Here is a 22,486-nt window from a genome sequence, read left to right on the forward strand (position 1 = left end):
GGGAGGAACAAGCCCTGAATCGTCCAAGGTAGAGTTTTTAGCAAAAGTTTGAGCGAAGAGTTCAGCTTTAGAAATAGATGTGATAGCAGTGGTGCCATCTAGTTGAAATAAAGGAGGGAAAGAAGAAGAAGCAAAGTTATTGGAGATATTTTTGGATAGATGCCAGAAGTTACGAGAGGAGTTAGATCTTCTGATGGAAGGCTTAAGTACCTTATGTGGGCCACCTCTCTACCATGTATAGCACGAAAACAAGCTGTGTTAAACCAAGGTTTGGAAGGTTTAGGTCGAGAAAAAGAGTTAGGAATGTACGCCTCCATGCCAGACACTATAACCCCTGTTATGTGCTCAGCACACAAAGACGGGTCTCTGACACGGAAGCAGTAGTCATTCCAAGGAAAGTCAGAAAAGTACCTCCTTAGGTCCCCCCAACTAGCAGAGGCAAAACGCTAGAGGCACCTTCGCTTAAGGGGATCAATAGGACAAGATACAGATATGAGACTGTGATCGGAGGAGCCCAACGGAGAAGAAAGGGTGACAGCATAAGCAGAAGGATTAGAGGTCAGGAAAAGTTCAAGAATGTTGGGCGTATCTCCAAGACGGTCAGGAATACGAGTAGGATGTTGCACCAATTGCTCTAGGTCATGGAGTATAGCAAAGTTGAAGGCTAGTTCACCAGGATGGTCAGTGAAGGGAGAGGAAAGCCAAAGCTGGTGGTGAACATTGAAGTCTCCAAGAATGGAGATCTCTGCAAAAGGGAAGAGAGTCAGAATGTGCTCCACTTTGAAAGTTAAATGGTCAAAGAATTTTTTTATAGTTAGAGGAGTTAGGTGAGAAGTATACAGCACAGATAAATTTAGTTTGAGAGTGACTCTGTAGTCGTAGCCAGATGGTGGAAAACTCGGAAGATTCAAGAGTGTGGGCACGAGAGTAGGTTAAGTCACTGCGCACATAAACACAGCATCCAGCTTTGGATCGAAAATGAGGATAGAGAAAGTAGGAGGGAATAGAAAACGGGCTACTGTCAGTTGCCTCAGACACCTGAGTTTCAGTGAGGAAAAGAAGATGAGGTTAGAAGAGAGGTGGTGTTCTACAGACTGAAAATTAGATCTTAGACCGCGAATGTTGCAGAAGTTAATGAAGAAAAAGTTGAGGGGGGTGTCAAGACACTTAGGGTCGTCGACAGAAAGGCAGTCCGACCTAGGGACATTCATGGTCCCCTCCCCAGATGAGGACTCCGAGGATGGTGTAGGAGTCGCCATGATGATCTTAAAATTTTTGAGAAGGGTGTGTGTGTTATTAGGTGCTTGTAGTTTTGTGTGGATGAAGAGAGTTGTCTTTAGAGGGCAGGCTGTGACTGCCCCCTTGTGTTGTGAGACACAAAGGGAAACGTTCAGTGAGGTCACTGCTGGGTTTAATGATAAGTTCACAGCACCCCCTGAACTGTGCTTTAGACTTCACTGGGAGTAATTATCGTTTCGGCAGGTGCCTACTGCCTCCTCCTTTATTTTAGGTAATGTTTTTCCGTTTCTCCTTAAAGGGTGTTTTGCATGCGTTTTAGCTTTTTGCTATGTAAGTAGCTAAAAAAAAAAAAAAACACTAAAAAGAAAACTTTTTGGTAAAGTTGTTTTGTTTTCTCATATAAGGTGTTTCCATGCTTTTTAGGGTTATGGTGACTACCACGTACTCATAAATATTTAAAAGACATTTTTTTCTTTTTTTTAAAGTCGTTTCCTTTCCCCATATAGTTTGCTTTCCGTATATGCTGGCGGTTTGGTACCTAATAATGTGAAATACACTCAAAACACATATTTTTTTCGTAATTTTGTTCTCTTTCTCCATATTGAGTGCTATTCATGCTGATTCAAGTTTTAATACCAAGAAGATCAAAAACACTCATCACAAACGTTTCTCATAGTGTCCTTTTGTTTCCCTATGTAAGGTACTTTCCATGCATTTTTGCGTTTTTTGTCCATAACAAGGTTAAAAACACTCAAATAACTTGTTGTTGTTAATGTTATTGTGTTTTTTCAATAAAATATTTTTTTTTTTTTGCATTTTGGGCAAATGCAAAAAGTAAAAAAAATTCTAAGTAAAAATGCAAAAAGATTTTGGATTTTTACTTAGAAAAATGCATTTTGCATTATTCTAAGTAAAAAGTAAAAAAAAAACACTCGAAATACTTGTTTTTTGTAATGTTATTTTCATTCATAGAGATTTTTTTTTACATGGGCTCTAACATTTTGACTTGTAAGTAGATCATAGAAACGTGTTTCGTAATGTTTTGTTTTCCAATATTAGGTTCTTCCCATGCTTTTTTTTTTTTTTTAGCGTTATAGAAACTAGCACGTTCATAAATACGCAAAAGGCAGGTTTTTTTTAAATCTCGTTTCTTTTTCTCATAAAGGGTGTTTTGCGTGCATTTTGGCGTTTTGGTACATAAAAATGTGAATTACAGTCAAAATACGTGTTTTTGGTAATGTTATATTTCTCCATATAGAATGCCATTCATGCGTTTTCGAGTTATGCTACCTAAAAAGCTCAAAAAACATTCATACGACACGGTTTTTGTAAGGTCCTTTCCTTTCCCCATATAGTGTACTTCCATATATTTTGGCATTTATGTACGTAACAAGCTCAAAACACTTAAAAATACCCGTTTTTGGTAATGCTGTTGAGACGTCTCTGACACGTTTCTGGAAATGTCGTTTCTTTTCCTCATATATTGTGATTTGCATACATTTTAGCGTTATGGCATCTAAAAATGTGAAATACACTTTGTATATTCATATTTTGTAATATTGTTCTTTTCACCAGAGTGCTATCTCATAATGTCTTTTCGTTTCCCCATATTCTAAATTTTTCAACGTAACAACCTTAAAAAGCTAAAAATACTTGTTTTTTGGGTAATGTAATTCTCCTTAGCCATGCCTTTCAGCGTTTTGGTATGTAAGAAGTTAAAAAAAATTGTCCGAAGACATACTTTATGTTTTGTATTTGAGTTTTCCATGATTTTTAGCGTTTTTTGGTACCTAACACTAAAAAAAAAAAAAAAAAAAAACACTGAAAAGACACGTTTCTCGTAATGTCTCTTGGTTTCTCCATATAGGGGGCATTTAATGCTTTTTCCGTTTTGGTATCTATCAATGTGAAAAACTCTGAAAAAAAACACGTTTTTGGAAATGTCCTTTTTCTCCAAAATAGAGTGCTAATCGTGCGTTTTAACATTTTGGTACCTAAGAAGCTTAAAACTCTCATAATAAAAGTTTCTTGTAATGTGTTTTCGTTATTCCGTTTAGTGTATTTTACATGCATCTTGGCTTTTTACGTAATAAGCTAAAAAAAAAACCTTAAAATACACTTTTTTAGTAAAGTTATTGTGTTCCCCCCATAAAGGGTGTTTTGCATGAGTATTATTAGCTCAGTATGCACCTCAAAAACACTCAAAAGACAAGTTTTCGGTAATGTTGTTTTCCTTTCCCTTATAAGGTGTTTTCTATGCTTTTTAGCGTTTTAGTGTCTAGCACGCTCATAACCACTCAAAAGACACGTTTCTGAAAATTTTGTTTCCTTTCCCCATATAAGGTGCTATTTATGCATTTTCGCATTTTGGTACCTATCAATGTTAAAAACACTTAAAAATGCACGTTTTTGGTAATATTGTTTTGTTTCTACATATGGAATGCTATTCATCCGTTTAAAAGCTTTGATACCTAAAATATAGAGTGCTTTTCATACATTTTAGTGTTTAGATATCTAAGAAAAAAAATTATAATACATGTTTCTCGTAATGTCATTTCGTTTCCTTATACAGGATACTTTGGACGCATTTTGGGATTTTTCTACGTAACAAGCTCAAAAACTCAGATTACTAATATTTTTGTAATAGTTTGTTTTTCCTTATAAAGGGTGCTTTACAAACGTCTTAGCGTTTTGGCTCAAAAACTACTGACTTTTTTGGTAATGTTGGTTTGTTTTCCCATATAGTTTGCTTTCCATACTTTTTAGCGTTATGGTTCGTAGCACGCTCATAAATACTCAAAAGACATGTTTTTTTTTTTTCAAATCTCGTTGCCTTTCTCCATATAGTGCGTTTTGCGTGCATTTTGGCGTTTTCGTACCTAAGAATGAGAAACACGCTCAAAATAGACGTTTGCTGGAAATGTTCTCTTTCTCCTTATAGAGTGCTATTCAGGCATTTTAGCGTTTTTGGTGCCTAAGAAGCTCAAAACACTCAAAATACACGGTTCTCGTAATGTCCTTTCCTTTATGTTTTGGTGTTTTTGTACGTAAGTAGTTAAAAACGCACAAAATACTTGTTTTAAGTTAGGTTGTTTTCTGATTCCATATATGGTGCTTTCCATGCTGTTTAGCGTTTTGGTGCCTAATATCCAAGAAAACACTAAACAGATATGTTTCTTGTAATGTCTTTTCTTTTCCCCATGTAAGGGGATGCATTTCTACATACATTTCTGCATACATTTCTACGTTTTGGTACCTAACAATGTAAAACACAATAAAAATACACGTTTTTCGTAATGTTTTTTCCTTTTCTCCATATAGAATGCTATTAACAGTTTTTGCGTTTTCTTACCTATAATAATAATAATAATAATAATAATAATAATAATAATAATAATAATAATAATAATAATAATAATGCATAATTCTGATAATGTCTTTTCATTGCCCTATATGCAGTAGTTTGCATGCTTTTTGGTATTTCTCTACGTAACAAGCTGAAAAACACTCAAAATACACGATTTTGGTAAATTAATTCTATTATTGCACATAAGAGGTGTTTTCATTTGTTTCCTACGAAAGTAGCTGAAAAAAAATGAAAAGAATCGTTTTTGGTAATGATATTTTGCTTTCCCATATAGGGTGTTTTCCATGTTTTTATCATTTTGGTGCCTAGCACGCTCATAAACAGTCAAAAGACACGTTTGTGGAAATTTCTTTTCCTTTTCTTATATAAAGTGCTTTACATGCATTTTGGCGTTTTGATACCTAACAATGTGAAATGCCCTCAAAATACTCTTTTTTGTAGCGTTGTTCTTTTTTCTCCGTATAAAGTCCTACTCATACGTTTTAGCATTTTGTTACCTAAAAAGCCCAAAATTTCATAATACACTTTTCTCGAAATGTCTTTTCGTTTCCCCAAGTAGAGTATTTTGCATGCATTATGGCTTTTTCTACGTAACAAGCTAAAAAAATACACAAGGTATTGATTTTTAGTAATGTTATTCTGTTTCGCCATAAAAGGTTGTTTTCCATCCGTTTTAGCGTTCTGGTACATAAGTACCTCAAAAGACTGAAAAAAAAAAGTCGTTATTTGTAATGTTGTTTTCTTTTCCCATAGAGGTTCCTTTCCATGCTTTTTAGCGATATGGTGCTTAGCACACTCGTCAAAGATATATATATTTTTTTAAATCTCGTTTCCTTTCTCCAGTTAATGTGCTTTGTATGCATTTTGGTTGTATGATACCTAAAGATGTGATATACATTTAAAATACACGTTTTTGTTAATGTTCTATTTCTCCATATAGAGTGTCATGTGCTCTTGAGTTTTGGTATCTTAAAAAAAAACACTAATAATAAACGGTTCTCATAATGTCCTTTCGTTTCCCCATATAGGATACTTTCTACACATTTTTCGCGTTTTTTGTACGTAACATGAGGAAAAACACTCAAAATACTCTTTTTTTTTGGTAACGTTATTGTGTTTTCCCATAAGGGATGTTTTCTCTGCGTTTTATCGTTTTGGTACATTAATAGTTCAAAACATTCAAAAGACATGATTTTAGTAATTTTGTTTTATTTTCCCATATAAAATGTTTTCCATTTTTTTTTTTTTTTTTAGCGTTTTGCTGCCTAACACGCTCATGAACACTCGAAAGGCACTTTTCTGGAAATGTTGTTTCTTTTCGCCATATAGAGTGCTTTGTATGCATTTTGGCGTTTTGGTACCTAAATCATGTGAAATAAACTAAAATAAAAGTTTTAGTAATGTTCAGTTTATCCATTAAGAGTGCTATTCATGTTTTATCACGTTTTGTTACATAAGAAGGTAAAAAAACTCTCATAATAAACGTTTCTCATAATATTATTTCGTTTCCTCATATAGTGTACTTTCCATGTATTTTGCCGTTTTTGTACGTAACAAGCTCAAAACACTCAATTTTTTTTTATTTTGGTATTATTATTCTGTTTCTTCTTACAGGGTGTTTTGCATGCGTTTTAGCGTTTTGGTACGTAAGTAGCCGAGAAAGATAAGTTTTTGGTAAAGTTCTTTTCTATTCCCATATTGGGTGCTTTCCATACTTTTTGTCTTTTCTTAGGGTTTTGGAGCTTAACATGCACAAAAATACTCAAAATATGTTTCTAGTAATGTCATTTCATTTCTTAATATAATTGTCTTTGCAAGCATGTTTGCGTTTTTTGGTACCTAAAAAGAAAAAAACTTGAAATTCAAGTTTTTGGTTATGTTCTTTTTCTCGATATAGGGTGTTACTGATGCGATTTCGCGTTTTGGTACCTAAGAAGCTCAAAACTCTCATATCTGAAATGTCTCTTATCTGAATGTCTTTTGTTTCTCCATAAAGGGTTATTTTAGTTTTAGCGTTTTGATACTTAAATAGTTCAAAAACACACACAAAAAAAAAGTTTTTTGTCAATGGTGTTTCGTTTCTCCATATAGAGTGCTATTAACGTCTTTTCGCCTTTTTGTACCTAAGAAGTAAAAAAAATAAATAAATGCGCAAAATTCGCTTCTCTTAATGTCTTTTACTTTCCCATATAGGGTACTTTCTATGGATTTTGGGCTTGTACTTGGGGAAACAGAACAACATTTTTGAAAAATGTGTGCTTTAAGTATTTTCAGTTTGTTAGATACAACAAAAAAAAAATAAATAAATAGATAAATAAATAAATTTCCAAAAGCATGAGTTTTAATTGTTTCTCAACTTGTTAGGTACGAAATTGCCAAATACATGCAATACATATATATATATATATATATATATATATATATATATATATATATATATATATATATATATATATATATATATATATATATATATATATATATATATATATATATATATATATATATATATATTTTTTTAATGTTCTAAGGTATCAAAAAAGTTATGTTCCGGAGGAACATAACTTTATCAAAATCGTGTGTACTTAGTGTTTTTAAGTTCATTAGGTGCAAAAACGCCTAAACATATGCAATGTAGCACATATGAGGAACCTAACGATATTACCACAAACGTATCTTATGAGTGTTTTTTTTTAAGATTCTTCGGTGCTGAAACGCTAAAATTTATGAATATTCCTCTATATTGGGGGAAGAAAAATAGCATCATTACAAAAATGTGTATTATGAGTGTGATTCACCATGTTACGTACCAAAACGCCAAAATACAGAGAAAGAACCCTTTCTGGAGAAAAAAAAAAAATAAAAAAATCAGCATATAATATTAAAAAAGTGTGTTTTAAGTGTTTTTGTTAGATATCAAAATGCCAAAACCTATGCAAAGGTTCCAGTATACGGAAACAAAACGAAATAATCACAAACAAAAGCTATCAGGACGCTAAAACACAAAAATAGTACTCTATATTCAGAAACAGAACAACATTAAGACAAGCGTTATGAATTATGAACCTTATTCACTATGATAGGTGCGGAAACTTCAAAATGCTTATCTGTATGCATATATACCTATATACCTATATTAAGAAACACATCTATATTATTAAAAACTTGCATTATGACTGTTTTTTTTATTTAGTTAGATATCTTAAGATATCTTAAGATATCTTATTAGAAAATAAAACAACTGCTAAAAACATGTTTTTTTCAGGTTTTGCGTATCAAAACGCTAAAATTCATGAAAAACATCCCTTAAGTAGAAACAAAACAAGCTCAGAAATAAAATGTTTTTTGAGTGTTTTTTTTTTTTTTTGAGCTTCTTACGTACCAAAACTCTAAAATGCATGCAAAATTCTCTGTCCGGAGGAATATAACAACATTACCAATAATGTGTGTTTTAAGATTTTTTTTTTTTTCAGTTCATTATATACCAAAACGCCTAGACATTTACAAATCGGCCATTATGGGGAAACTAAGCGATATTTCCACACACGTGTCTTATGAGATTTTTTTTACGGTTTTTAGGTGATGAGACGCTAACACAAATAAATATTAATCTATATTCAGAAAGAAAACGTTATTACTAAAAGTGTGTGTTATGAGGCTCATTCACCATATTAAGTACAAAAACGCCAAAAATGTATACAAAGAACTTTTCTGGAGAAACAGAACATTTCCAAAAAAGTAAGTTTCTTTTTATGCATTTCATCGTTTTTGTACCTAACGTACAATAATAAGGCTCATAATACGTTTTTTTTTTTTTTATAAAGTTGTTTTGTTTGTCAGTATAGAGTATTATTCACGTGTTTTAGAGTTCTGATATCTAACAAAATCGAAAATAGTCATAATACACGGTTGTGATTATATCTTTTGGTATCCCTATATTGGCTACTTTGCATGTTTTTTTTGGCCTTTTAGTACTTATAAACTTGAAAAAATAAATAAATAAAACAAACGTTTTTTTTTTCTCCAAAAATTTAATATTTTGTACCTAATATGGTGTACCACTTTCATAATACACATTTTTATTAATGATATTCTGTTACTCAACTTTGAGTATTATTCATATGTTGTAGTGTTTTAACACCTAAGAACCTCAAAAACACTCATAAGATACGTCTTTGACAATATCATTTAGTTTCCCAATATTGGCTAATTTGCATGTGTTTTGGCGTACCTAATAAACTCAAAAGCACACCTTTTTGGTAATGTTTTTCTGTTTCTCGAGAATGGGTGTTTTGGATGCATATTAGAGTTTTGGTACCTAAAAAGCTCATAAACACTGGAAAGACACAATTTTGATAACATTGTTTAGTTGTCCATTTTAGGGTGTTTTCCATGCTTTTTAGCGTTTAGGTGACTAATATGTTTAGAAACAGGCAAATGACACGTTTCTGGTAATATTGTTACGTTATCCCATATAGGATGCTTTAGATGCATTTGGGGCTTTAATAACTAACTAGCTCAAAACGCTCAAAATATACCTTTTGATAAAGTTGTTCTGATTCTCCAAAAAGGGTGTTTAGCATGCGTTTTAGAGTTTTGGTTTGTAAGAATCCGAAAACACTTAAAAGAAACGTTTTTGGTAAAGTTGTTTTCTTTTCCAATATATTATACTTTTCATGCACTTTGGCGTTTTGGTATCTAACAACATAAAAAAAAAAAAATACATTGATCATACAGTTTTTTGGTAATGTAGTTCTGTTTTTTTTTTTTTTTTGCATGCATTTTGACGTTTTACTACCTAACATGGTGAAAAAATACTGTTCTGTTTCTTAATATAGGGTACTATTCACGTGTTTTAGCTTTCTGATACATTAGAACATCAAAAACACACGTAACACATGTTTGTGATTATATAATTCATTTTTCCCATATTGATATTTTGCAAGTGTTTTGGTGTTTTGGTACTTAACAAACTGAAAAAACACTTAAAACACACATTTTTGGAAATACTTTTTTTTTCAGAAATGTTTTTTTTATGCATTTTGCCGATTTAGGACCTAACATGATGAATAACATTCAAAATACAAGTTTTTAGTAATGATGTTCTCTTCCTCAATTTTGAATAATATTCAAATGCTTTAGCGTTTCAACATCTAAGAGCCTTAAAAACCACTCATATGACACGTTTGAGATAATTTGCATGTGTTTTGGTACCTAATAAACTAAAAAAAAACACCCAAAACACGTGTTTTTAGTAATGCTCTTCTGTTCCTCCACACAAGGTGTTTTGTATGTATTTTTAAAGATTTCTTATGTAAGAAGCTAAAAAAAAGCTCAAAAGACACAATTTGTTAAAGTTGTTTAGTTTTCTAAATAGAGTTTTTTCCATACTTTTTAGTATTTTGGTGCCTAATTTGCTAAACAAATAAAATAAAATAAACAAGCAAATGACACGTTTATAGTAATGTCGTCTCATTACCCTTAAACGATGCTTTGCAACCATTTTGGAGATTTGATACCTAACAAGCTCAAAAACTCTCAAGATACACTATTTTGATGAGGTTAATCTCTATAAAGGGTGTTTTGCATGAGTTTTATCGTTTTGGTATATAAGTAGCTGAAAACACTCAAAAGCCACGTTTTTGATAATGTATTCTTTTCCAAAATAGTGTGCTTTGCATGAATTTTGGCGGTTTGGTACCTAACAAGTTCAAGACATTCATAATACAGGTTTTTGGTAATGTAGTTAGGTTTCATACTAATCTAATTTTCAATCTGTAAAACACAAGCTTTTCTCTTTTAAACCTCATCTTCTTTTCCTCACTGAACTCAGGTGTCTGAGGCAACTGACAGTAGCCCCTTTTCTGTTCCCTCCTACTTTACCTACCCTCATTTTCAATCCAAAGCTGGATGTTGCGTGTATGTGCGCAACGACTCTCTTACCCACGCTCTTGAATCTTCCGAGTTTTCCACTATCTGGCTACGATAACAGAGTCACTCTCAAACTGAATTTATCTGTGCTGTATACCTCTCACCTAACTCCTCTGACAATAAGAAATTCTTTGACTAAACTTCCAAAGTGAGTGCATTCTGACTCTCTTCCCTTTTGCAGCGATCTCTATTCTTGGAGACTTCAATGTTCACCACCAGCTTGGGCTTTCCTCTCCTTTCACTGACCATCCTGGTGAACTAGCCTTCAACTTTGCTATCCTTCATGACCTAGAGCAATTGGTGCAACACCCTACTCGTATTTCTGACCGTCTTGGAGATACGCCTAACATTCTTGACCTTTACCTGACCTCTCATATCTGTATCTTGTCCTCTCGCTCCAATCCCTTCCCAGGATCCACCTAAGCGTAGATGCCTCTGTCGTTTTGCCTCTGATAGTTGGGGGACCTGACTATTTAGCTGATTTTCCTTGGAATGACTACTGCTTCCGTGCCAGAAACCCGTCTTAGTGTGCCGAGCCCATAGCAGAGATGATAGTGTCTGGCATAGAGGCGTACACTCTTCCCTCTTTTTCTCGACCTAAACCTTGCAAACCTTGGTTTAACACAGCTTGTTCTCGTGTTGTATATATGCTATATACGATAGAGAGGTGGCCCACCAAAGGTACTTAAGCCTTCCATCACCAGAATCTCATGCACTTTATATTTCTTCCCAGAACCATGCAAAGTCTGTTCTCCAACTAGCCAAAAACTCCTTCATTAACAGAAAGTGTCAAAATTTTTTTTTAAGATCTAACTCCCCTTGTGACTTCTGGCACCTAACCAAAAATATCTCCAATAACTTTGCTTCTTCTTCTTTCCCTCCTTTATTTCAACCAGATGGCACAACTGCTATCACATCTATCTCTAAAGCTCAACTCTTCGCTTAAACCTTTGCTAAAAACTCTACCTTGGACGATTCAAGGCTTGTTCCTCCCTCTCCTCCACCCTCTGACTACTTCATGCTACCTATTAAAATTCTTCGAAATGGTGCTTTCCATGCTGGCCTAAATGCTCTGAAGGCTTATGGACCTGATGGGGCCCCTCCTATTGTTCTCCAAAACTGTCCCTCCGTGCTTGCAGCCTGCTTATTCAAACTCTTTTAGCTCGGTCTATCAACATCTACCTTTCCTTCTTGCTGGAAGTTTGCCTACATTCAACCTGTTCCTAAAAAGGGTGACCGTTCTAATCCCTCAGACTACCGTCGTGCCTATCGAAAGATTTTGAATGTATCCTCAACAGGAAGAAACTTTTGCTGTTGCCTTGGATATATCAAAAGCTTTTGATAGAGTCTGGCACAAAGCTGTTCTTTTAAATCTATTAACAGTGGTGTTCTTCAGGATACTTTCCTGTCACCCACTCTTTTCTTATTATTCATCAATGACCTTCTAGACCAAACTTCTTGTCCTATTCACTTCTACGCTGATGATAACACCCTGCACTTTTTCACGTCTTTTCATAGACTTCAGAAGTAAACATTTCATGCAGGGAAGCCACAGAACGCCTGACTTCTGATTTTTCTAAAATCTCTGATTGGGGCAGAGCAAATTTGGTATTGTTTCGTGCCTCAAAAACCCAGTTCCTCCATTTATGAACTTGACACAACCTTCCAGACAACTATCCCCTCTTCCTCAATGACACTCAACTGTTCCCCTTTTCTACACTGACCATCCTCGGTCTGTCCTTTACTTATAATCTGAAGTGGAAACCTCACACCTCATCTCTAGCTAAAACAGCTTCTATAAAGTTAGGTGTTCTGAGACGTCTTCGCCAGTTTTTCTAACACCCCCACCCTGCTGTTAACTCTGTACAAGGGCCTTATCCGTCCATGTATGAAGTATGCTTCACATGTCTGGGAGGGTTCCACTCATACTGCTCTTCTAGACAGGGTGGAATCAAAAGCTTTTCGTCTCATTACCTCCCCTTCTCTAGCTGATTGTCTTTAGCCTCTCTCTCATCGCTGCAATGTTGCATCTCTAACTATCTTCTACCGGTATTTTTATGCTAACTGCTCTTCTGATCTTGCTAACGGCGTGCCTCCCCTCCTCCCGCGGCCTCACTGCACAAGACTTTCTTCTTTCTCCCACCCCAATTCTGTCCATCTTTCTAATGCAAGAGTTAATCAGCAATCTCAGTCATTCATCCCTTTTTCTGGTAAATTCTGGAACTCCCTGCCTGCTTCTACATTTCCATCTTCCTATGACGAATTCCTTCAAGGGTGAGGTTGAAGACACTTATCCTTTAGTTTTTGACTAATGCTCTAGACCCTTTTCTGGGACTAGCATCTCAGTTGGCTTTTTTTTTTATTATTATTTTTTTTTATTGGATTTTTGTTGCCCTCGGCCAGTGTCTCTCCTACATGAAAAAATAAATAAATAAATAAAATTAAAAATAAAAATACAGGTTTCTTTGTATGCATTTTGGCGTTTTGGTACTTAACATTGTGAAAGTCTCATAATACCCGTTTTTTGGTAATGGTGTTCTGTTTCTCAATTTAGAGTACTATTCACGTGTTTTAGCGTTTTCATACCTAGGAACTTCAAAAACACTCATAATACACTTTTGTGATTATATCGTTTCGTTTTTCTGTATTGGCAAATTTCCACGTCTTTTGTCGTTTTGGTACCAGACAAACTGAAAAAAAAAAAAAACTTAAAACACAAATTTTTGGAAATATTCTCTTATTCCAGAATGTGTTCTTTGTATGTATTTTGCATTTTGGTAACTAATATGGTGAATCATACTCATAATACACGTTTTTTGTTAATGATATTCTGTTACCTAACATAGATTAATATTCATATGTTTTAGCGTGTCTGCACCTAAGAATCTTAAAAAGACTCATAAGACACGTTTTTGGATTAGTTTCGTTATATTTTCTAATTTGTATGTGTTTTGCCGTTTTAGTACCTAAGAAACTGAAAAACATCGAAGACACGTTTTGGGTAATGTTCCATGTATTTTAGAGTTTTGGTACATAAAAAGCTTAAAAAAGTAAAAGACACAATTTTGATAACATTGTTTTAGTTTTCCAATACAAGTTTTTTTTTCCTTTGTTTTTAGCGTTTTTAAGCTTAATATGCTTAAAAAAAACGCAAATGACACGTTTCTGATAATGTCATTTCATATCCCCATATTGGGTGCTTTCCATGCATTTCGTCATTTTGGTAATTAACAGGCGCAAATAAACTAAAAATACACTTTTTTGGTGAAGTTGTTCAGTTTCTCCTAAAAGGACGTTTAGCATGCGTTTTAGAGTTTTTGGTACTTAGAAAGATGAAAACACTAAAAAATAACTTTTTGGTAATGTGTTATTTTTCAATATAGTGTGCTTTGAATGCACTTTGCCGTTTTGGCACCTAACAAATAAAAACAAAAAAATCATTCATAATACAGGTATTTTAGTAATGTAGTTCTGTTTCTTCATAGAGTTTATATATATATATATATATATATATATATATATATATATATATATATATATATATATATATATATATATATATATATATATATATATATATATATATATATATATATATATATATATATATATATATATATATATTTTTTTTTTATGCATTTTAGCTTTTTGGTACCTAAGATAGTAATTATTGTTGTTTTGTTCCTCAGTATAGAGCTATTTATGTGCTTTAGCGTTCTGATACCTAAGAACATCAAAAACAATCATAACAAATGTTTCTGATTATACAATTTCTTTCTTTTCTTTATATTGGCTAGTTTGCGATTTTGTACCTAATAAACTGAAAAAAAACATGTAAAATATACATTTTTTGGAAATGATGTTATGTTTCTCATTATGGAAATATTCATAAGTTTTAGCATTTCATCACCTAAGAACCTTAAAAACACTCATAAGACACATTTGTGGTAATATTGTTTTATTTTCCCATATCAGCTAATTTGCATTTGATTTGCGGTTTTAGTACGATTTTTTTTTTTTTTGGTAATAAACTCGAAAACACCCTAAACACAAGTTTTTTGGTAATATTGTTTTGTTCCTCCAGAAATGGTGTTTTACATGTATTTTAGAGTTTTGGTACGTAAGAGGCTCAACAACATTTAAAATACATGATTTGTTAGTAATGTTTAGTTTTCCCAAATGAGATGTTTTCCATGCTTTTAGCTTTTTGGTGCCTTGTATGCTCAAAACAAGAAATGGACAGGTATCTGGTAATGTTGTTTCATTACCCGATATAGGATGCTTTCCATGCATTTTGTAGGTTTGGTATCTAACAAGACGAAAAAAAAAAAAAACTTCTTTTGATGAAGTTGTTCTGTTTTATCCATTTTATTTATTTATTTATTCATTTATTTATTTATTTATATATATATTTTTTTTTTTGCGTGCGTTTTAGTGTTTTGGTACGTAACTAGTTTGAAAACACTAAAAAGACACTTTTTTGGTGATGTTTTCTTTTCTAACTTCGTGTGCTTTGTATGCACTTTGGCGTTTTGGTACCTAACATTCATAATACAGGTTATTGGTATTGTAGTTCTGTTTCTTCATATAGATTTTTTTTATGCATTTTGTCGTTTTGGTGCCTAACACGGTAAATAAGACTCATAATGCACATTTTTGTTAATTACATTCTGTTACTAAACATAAAGTAATATTAACATGTTTTAGCGTTTCAGCACCAGTGAACCTTAAAAACACTTGTCAAATACGTTTGTAATACTATCATTCTATCCACATATTAGCATATTTCCATGTGTTTTGGCGTTTTGATAAACTCAAACAGACTCAAAACATCCGTTTTTTGTAATGTTCTTTTTCACCAGGAAGTGTATTTTTGCTTCCATTTTAGAGTTTTGGTATGTTACAAGCTTAATAACCGTCAAAATACACGATTTTGGTAATATTCTTTAATTTTCTTATATCGGGTGTTTTCCATGCTTTTTAGTGTTTTCGTGGCTGATAAGCTCAAAAACACGCAAATGACACGTTTCTGGACCTGTCATCTCATTATTGTATATAGAGTGTTTTGCTTGCATTTTGGGGTTTTGTTACCTAACAAGCTCAAAAATCGCTAAAAATACATTTAAAATGAAGTTGTTCGATTTCTCCATAAAATGAGTCTTATGTTTTGAATGCATTTTAGCGTTTCGGCACGTAAACAGTTGAAAACCATCAAAACCCCCGTTTTTCGGTAATGTTATTTTATTTTCAAATATAGTGTGCTTTGCATGCATTTTGCCGTTTTTGTACCTAGCAAATTCAAAAACATTTATAATACATATTTTTGGTAAAGTAGTTCAGGTTCTTCATATAGATTTCTTTTTCATGCATTTTGGCGTTTTGGTATCTAACATGGTGAATAAGACTCATAATACACTTTTTTTTGGTAATATTAATCTCTCTCTCCCAATATAGAGTACTATTCACGTGTTTTAGCGTTCTGATACATAACAACATCAACAACACTGATAACACACTTTTGTGATTATATAATTTAATTTCCATACATTGGCTACTTTGCATGTGTATCCGCATTTTGGTACCTGAGAAACTGAAAAATACTTAAAGTACACGTTTTTGGAAATATTTCTCTGTTTCTTCAAAAAGGGTTACTTGTATGCATTTTGGCATTTTGGTATTTAACTTGGTGAATCACACTCATAATACACATTTTTGATATAGATATTGTTTCTAAAATACAGAGTAATATTTATGTGTTTTAGTGTTTCAGCAACTAAGAACCTTAAAAACACACATCGGAGACATTTGTGGTAATAACGTTTAGTTTCCTTATACTGTCTACTTTGCATTTATTTTAACGTGTTGTTACCTAATAAAATAAAAATAATATAAATAACTCAAAAAACATGTTTTAGGTAATGTCGTTTTGTTTCTTCAGAAAGTGTTTTTGGGTATGTAAAAAGCTGAAAAACACTCAAAAATACATTTTTTTTTTATAAACTGTTTCCGTTTCTCCATAAAGGGTGCTGTGCTTGCGTTTTAGCGTTTTGATACCTCAAAAACCTCGTTTTTGGTAAAGTTGTTTTCATTTCCAATATAATGTGCTTTGCATGCACTTTGATAATGTAGTTTTTTTCTTTCACATAGGTCTCTTTATATGCATTTTAGCGTTTTGGTACTTAAAATGGTGAATAAGAGTCATAGTAAACGTTTTTGGTAATGTTAGTCTGTTTCTCAGTATAATGTACTATTAACGTGTTTCAGCTTTCTGATACCTTAGGACATCAAAAACACAATCATATTACAATTTTATGATGGATGTCTTTTCGTTTCTTTATATAGGCTATTTTTTTTTTTTTTTTTTTTTTTTTTTGCTTTTTGGTAGCTAAGAAACTAAGAAACACGTTTTTATGTAGGGACACAGGCCAAGGGCAACAAAAATCCCCCACTAACAAAAAAAAATATATAAAATAAATAAACAAAATAAATAAATAACCCGCTGAGACAATGGTCCCTGAACAGGTTCCGAAGCGGCAGTCAAAAATGCATAAGTGTCTTAAATGATAAGTGTCTTGAAGGATTTCAATTTATAGGAAGGTGGAAACACATAATCAGGCATGGAGTTCCAAACTTTACCAGAGAAAGGAATTAATGATTGAGAATACTGGTTAACTCTTGCATTAGAGAGGTGGACAGAATAGGGGTGAGAGAAAGAAGAAAGTCTTGTGCAGAGAGGCCGCAGGCGGAGGGGAGGGATGTAGTTAGCAAGATCAGAAGAGCAGTTAGCATGAAAATAGCGGTAGAGGGTAGCTTCCTGTTGAAGGTAGATTAAAAAACTTTAGATAGGTAGGAAATTAAAGCAATAGGACGGTAGTTTGAGGGATTAGAATGTCCACCATTTTTAGGAAAAGGCTGAATGTAGATAAACTTCGAGCAAGAAGGAAAGGTAGATATTGAGAGGCAGAGTTGAAAGAGTTTCACTAGGCAAGGTGCCAGCACAGAGGCACGGTTTCGTAGAAGAAGAGGGACCCCATGATGTTCATAAGCCTTCCGAGGTTTTAGGCCAACGAGGGCATGGAAAACTTCATTACGAAGAATTTTAATAGGTTGAAAGAAGTAGTCAGAGGGTGGAGGAGAGGCAGGATAGCAAAGGTCTGAGCGAAGAGTTCAGTTTTAGAAATAGATGTGATAGCAATGGTGCCATCTGTTTGAAATAAAGGAGATAAAAAAAAGAAGCAAAGTTATTGGAGATGTTTTTGGATGGATGCCAGAATTCACGAGGGGAGTTATATCTTGAAAGATTTTGACACTTTCTTTTAATGAAGGAAGTTTTGGCTACTTAGAGAACAGACTTGGCATGGTTTCGGGCAAACATATAAAGTTCATGAGATGATGGTGTTGGAAGGCTTAAGTACTTTTTTGTGGACCACCTGAGAACATGAGAACAGGCTGTGTTAAACAAAGGTTTGGAGGGTTTAGGTCGAGAAAAAGAGTGAGGAATATATGCCTGCCTCTATGCCAGACACTATCTCCTCTGTTATGCACTCGGCACACAGATACGGGTCTCTGACACGGATGCAGTAGTCCTTCCAAGAAAAATCAGCAAAATACCTCCACAGGTCCCTCCAACTAACAGAGGCAAAACGCCAGAGGCACCTCCGCTTAGGGTGATCCAAAAGAAGGATTGGAGCGACAGGACAAGATACAAATATGAGATTGTGATCGGAGGAGCCCAATTGAGAAGAGATGGTAACAGCATAAGCAGAAGGATTAGAGGTAATGAAAATGTCAAGAATACCTGGCGTATCTCGAGGACGGCGAGGAATACAGGTAGGATGTTGAACCAATTACACTAGGTCATGGAGCATAATTGAAGGATACTTCACCAGGATGGTCAGTGAAGTGGGAGGAAAGTCAAAGCTGCAGGTAACACTGAAGTCTCAAATAATGGTGATCTCTGTAAAATGGAAGAAATAATGTGCTCCACTTTGAAAATAAAGCAGGCAAAGAATTTTCTTATTGTCAGAGGAGATAGGTGAGAGGAATACAGCACATATAAATTTAGTTTGAGAGTGACTCTGTAGTCGTAGCCAAACAGTATAAAACTCTGAAGATTCGATAGCGTGGGCGCAAGAGCAGGTTAAGTCACTGCGCACATAAAAATAACATCAAGATTTTGATTAAAACACAGGTTTTTATAAATGTTGTTCTGTTTCTCTAGAAAGGGTTGTTTGTATCCATTTTTATCATTCTGGTACCATAAATGGTGAATCACACTCATAACAAACGTTTTTGATGACTATGTTCTATTTCTTATTATTGTGTAATATCTATTAATTTGTTTCAACGTTTTAGCATCTAAGAACCTTAAAATCACTCATAAGACAGGTTTGTGGTAATATCTTTTCGTTTCCCATCATTGCATTTGTATAGGAATTTTAGTATATAATGAACTCAGATATACTCAAAACACACGTTTTTGATAATGTTGTTATGCTCCTCCAGAAAAATTAATTTGAATGCATTTCAGAGTTTTGGTACGTAACAAGCTTAAAAACACTGAAAAGACATAATTTTAATAATATTGTTTTGTTTTTCAATATATTTTTTTTATATCTTTATTTATTTATTAATTCATTTTTTTTTTGTGTGTGCTTTGGTGTCTGATATACTGAAAAAAAAAAAAAAACGCAAATCACCCGTTTTTGGTAATGTCGTTTCATTATCCTATATAAGGTGCTTTGCATGCATTTAGGTGTTTTGCTACATAACAAATAAAAAAAAAAAACTTTCTTCTTTAAGGGTGTTTTGCATGCATTTTACCGTTTTGGTACGTAAGAAGCTGGAAAATTCTGAAAAGAAACATTTTTGGTAATGCTGTTTTCTTTTTCAATATAGTGTGCTATAAATGCAGTTTGGTCTTTTGCTATCGAATAGGTTAAAAAAAAAAAATTTGGTAATGTTGTTCTGTTTCTTCATATAGGTTTCTCTGTATTCATCTAGGCGTTTTGGTTAATAACATGCTCAAAAACACTCAAAATCAACTTTTTAATGAAATTGTTGTTTCTCCATAAATTGTGTTTTGCATGCTTTTTGCCATTTTGGAACGTAAGAATATAAAAACACTCAAAAGCCACTTTTTTTTACCGTTTTGGTACTTTGGAAGCTGAAAAAAGAGCCATGTTTTTAGTGATTTTATTTTCCGAAATAGTGTGCTTTGAATGATACAGGTTTTTGAAAATATAGTTTTTTTTTTTTATTAAACGGGTCTTGGTATGTTTATTGGCGTTTTGGTACCTAACATGGTAAATAAGACAATACATGTTTTTTGTATTTTTTTTTTTTTAATATAGGGTACTATTCAAGTGTTGTAGCATTCTAATGGTAAGAACATCAAAAACACTCATAATTTACGTTTTTGATTATATCGTTGCGTTTCCCTCTTTCGGGTACTTTACATGTGTTTTGGGGTTTGGTAGCTAATAAATAACACTTTAAACACACGTTTTTAGAAATGTTGTTCTCTATGTCTAGAAAAGGTTCTTTTTATGTATTTTGGTGTTTTGATACTTAACATGATAGAACACACTCATAATACACGTCTATGGTAATGATATTTTTTTTCTTTTTAAGATAGGGAAATATTCATATATTTTAGAGATTCAGCACCTATGAACCTTAAAAAAAGCACTCATAAGACACGTTTCCGGTAATATTTTTTAGTTTTCCCATACTAGCATATGTTTAGGCGTTTTGTCACCTAATGAACTGAAAAAAAAAAAAACACTAAAACACACGTTTCTGGTAATGTTATTTTCCTCTTGAAAGAGTGTTTTGTATGCATTTTTAGAATTTTGGTACGTAAGAAGCTCAAAAAAACAAATGTCATGTTTTTAATAATATTGTTTACAGGGTTCCTATATTGGATGTTTTCCATGATTTTTAGCAATTTTGTGCTCTATATGCTCAAAAACACGCAAATGACACGTTTTTGGTAAAAGCGTTTAATTACCCTACATAGGATGGTTTGCTTACATTTTGGCGTTTTGGTACCTAACAAGCTCAAAAAACACTCAAAATACACTTTTTTTCAAGAATTTGTTTTGTTTCTCTATAATGGTGTTTTGGTTCTTAAAAAAAAAAAAAACACTCATAATACACGTTTGTGATTATATCGTTTCGTTTCACTATACAGGCTACGTTGCATGTGTTTGGTAATTTGGTACCTGACAAACTCAAAAATACTTAAAACACACGTTTCTTTTAAATGTTCTGTTTCTCCAGAAACTGTTTTATGGCGTTTTGGTATTTAACATGGCTAATAACACTCACAATACACGTTTTTTGGTAATGAAGCTATGTTGCCTCATTATAGAGTAATATTCATATGCTTTTGCGTTTCACCTCATAAGAACCTTAAACACTCATAAGACATGTTTGTGGTAATATCGATTAGTTTCCCCGTATAGGCTACTTTGCACCTAAAACGCACGTTTTAATAATGCTTTTCTGCTTCTACAGAACGAGTTTTAGAGCTTTTCAGAATTTTGTTATGTAAGATAAGATGTTATGTAAGATGATGAAAACACTCAAACGACACAATTTTTGTAATGTTGTTTAGATTTCTTCTCATAAAGGTAGTTTTCCATGCTTTTTATCGCTTGAGTGACTAATATGATGAAAAACACGCAAAAGAAACGTTTCTTTTATTGTCGTTTCATTACCCGATATAGGGTGTTTTGCATGCATTTTGGCGTTTTGGTATCTAACAAGCTAAAAAATACTCAAAAATTTTTTTTTGATGATGTTCTTTTTCATTCTTAGTAACGGGTGTTTTGAATATGTTTTAACGTTTTGGTACGTAAAAGCACTCAAACGCCGCGTTTTTGGAAATGTTTTTTTTTTTTCCATATATAGTATGCTTTGCATGCACTTTGACATTTTGGTACCTAACAAGTTCAAAAACAGGATTTTGGTAATAGAGTTATTTTTTTCCAAACAATTTATTTATTTTTATTTTTTTTTGTATGCATTTAGGTGTTTTGATGTCTAACGGGGTGAGAAAGACTCACAATACACATTTTTTTTTTCTGTAATATTGTTGTTTCTGAATATAGAGTACTATTCACGTTTTTCACCATTCTGATACCTAAGAACATCTAAAACTCTTATAATACATGTTTGTGATTTTTATCGTTTCGTTTTCCTATATTGGCTAATTTCCATGTGTTTTGGCATTTTGGTACCTAGCATACTGCAAAAAAAAATAAAATGTTTTTGAAGTTTTTCTGTTTCTTTAGATAGGGTTATTTGTATGTATTTTGATATTTTGGTACTTTATATGGTGAATCACACTTATAATACACGTTTTTGGTGATGATGTTCTTTTCTCAATATTACTAATAATTAATATTAATTAAAATTAATAATATTAATATGTTTTGGCGCTTCCGCCCCTCAGAATCTTTAAACACTCATAAGGCATGTTTGTGGTGATATATTTTATTTTCCCTATATTGGCTACTTTTGATGTGTTTTAGAGTTTTGGTACCTAATAACCTAAAAAAAAAAAAAAGTGCTCAAAACACACTTTTTGGTAATGTTCTCTTGCTCCAGAAAAGGTGTTTTGTATACTTTTTAGAGTTTGGGTAGTTTAGAAGCTGAAAAACACTAATAAGAGACGATTTTGGTAATACCACTTTTTTTTTCCTTTTTAGGATTTTCTTCCATGCTTTCCAACGTTTAGGTTCCTAATATACTAAAAAACGCACAAATGCCACATTTCTGATAATGTTATAGCATTGTCCTATATAAGGTGCTTTGTATGCATTTTGACATTTTGGAATCTAAAAAGCTAAAAAAATACTCAAAAGACACTATTTTCAAATAATTTATGTTTCTACATGAAAGGTGATTTGCATGCGTTTTTGTGTTTTAGTACGTAAATTG

The sequence above is a fragment of the Scylla paramamosain genome, chromosome 1, assembly GCF_035594125.1.
Source record: "Scylla paramamosain isolate STU-SP2022 chromosome 1, ASM3559412v1, whole genome shotgun sequence".
NCBI lineage: Eukaryota > Metazoa > Arthropoda > Malacostraca > Decapoda > Portunidae > Scylla > Scylla paramamosain.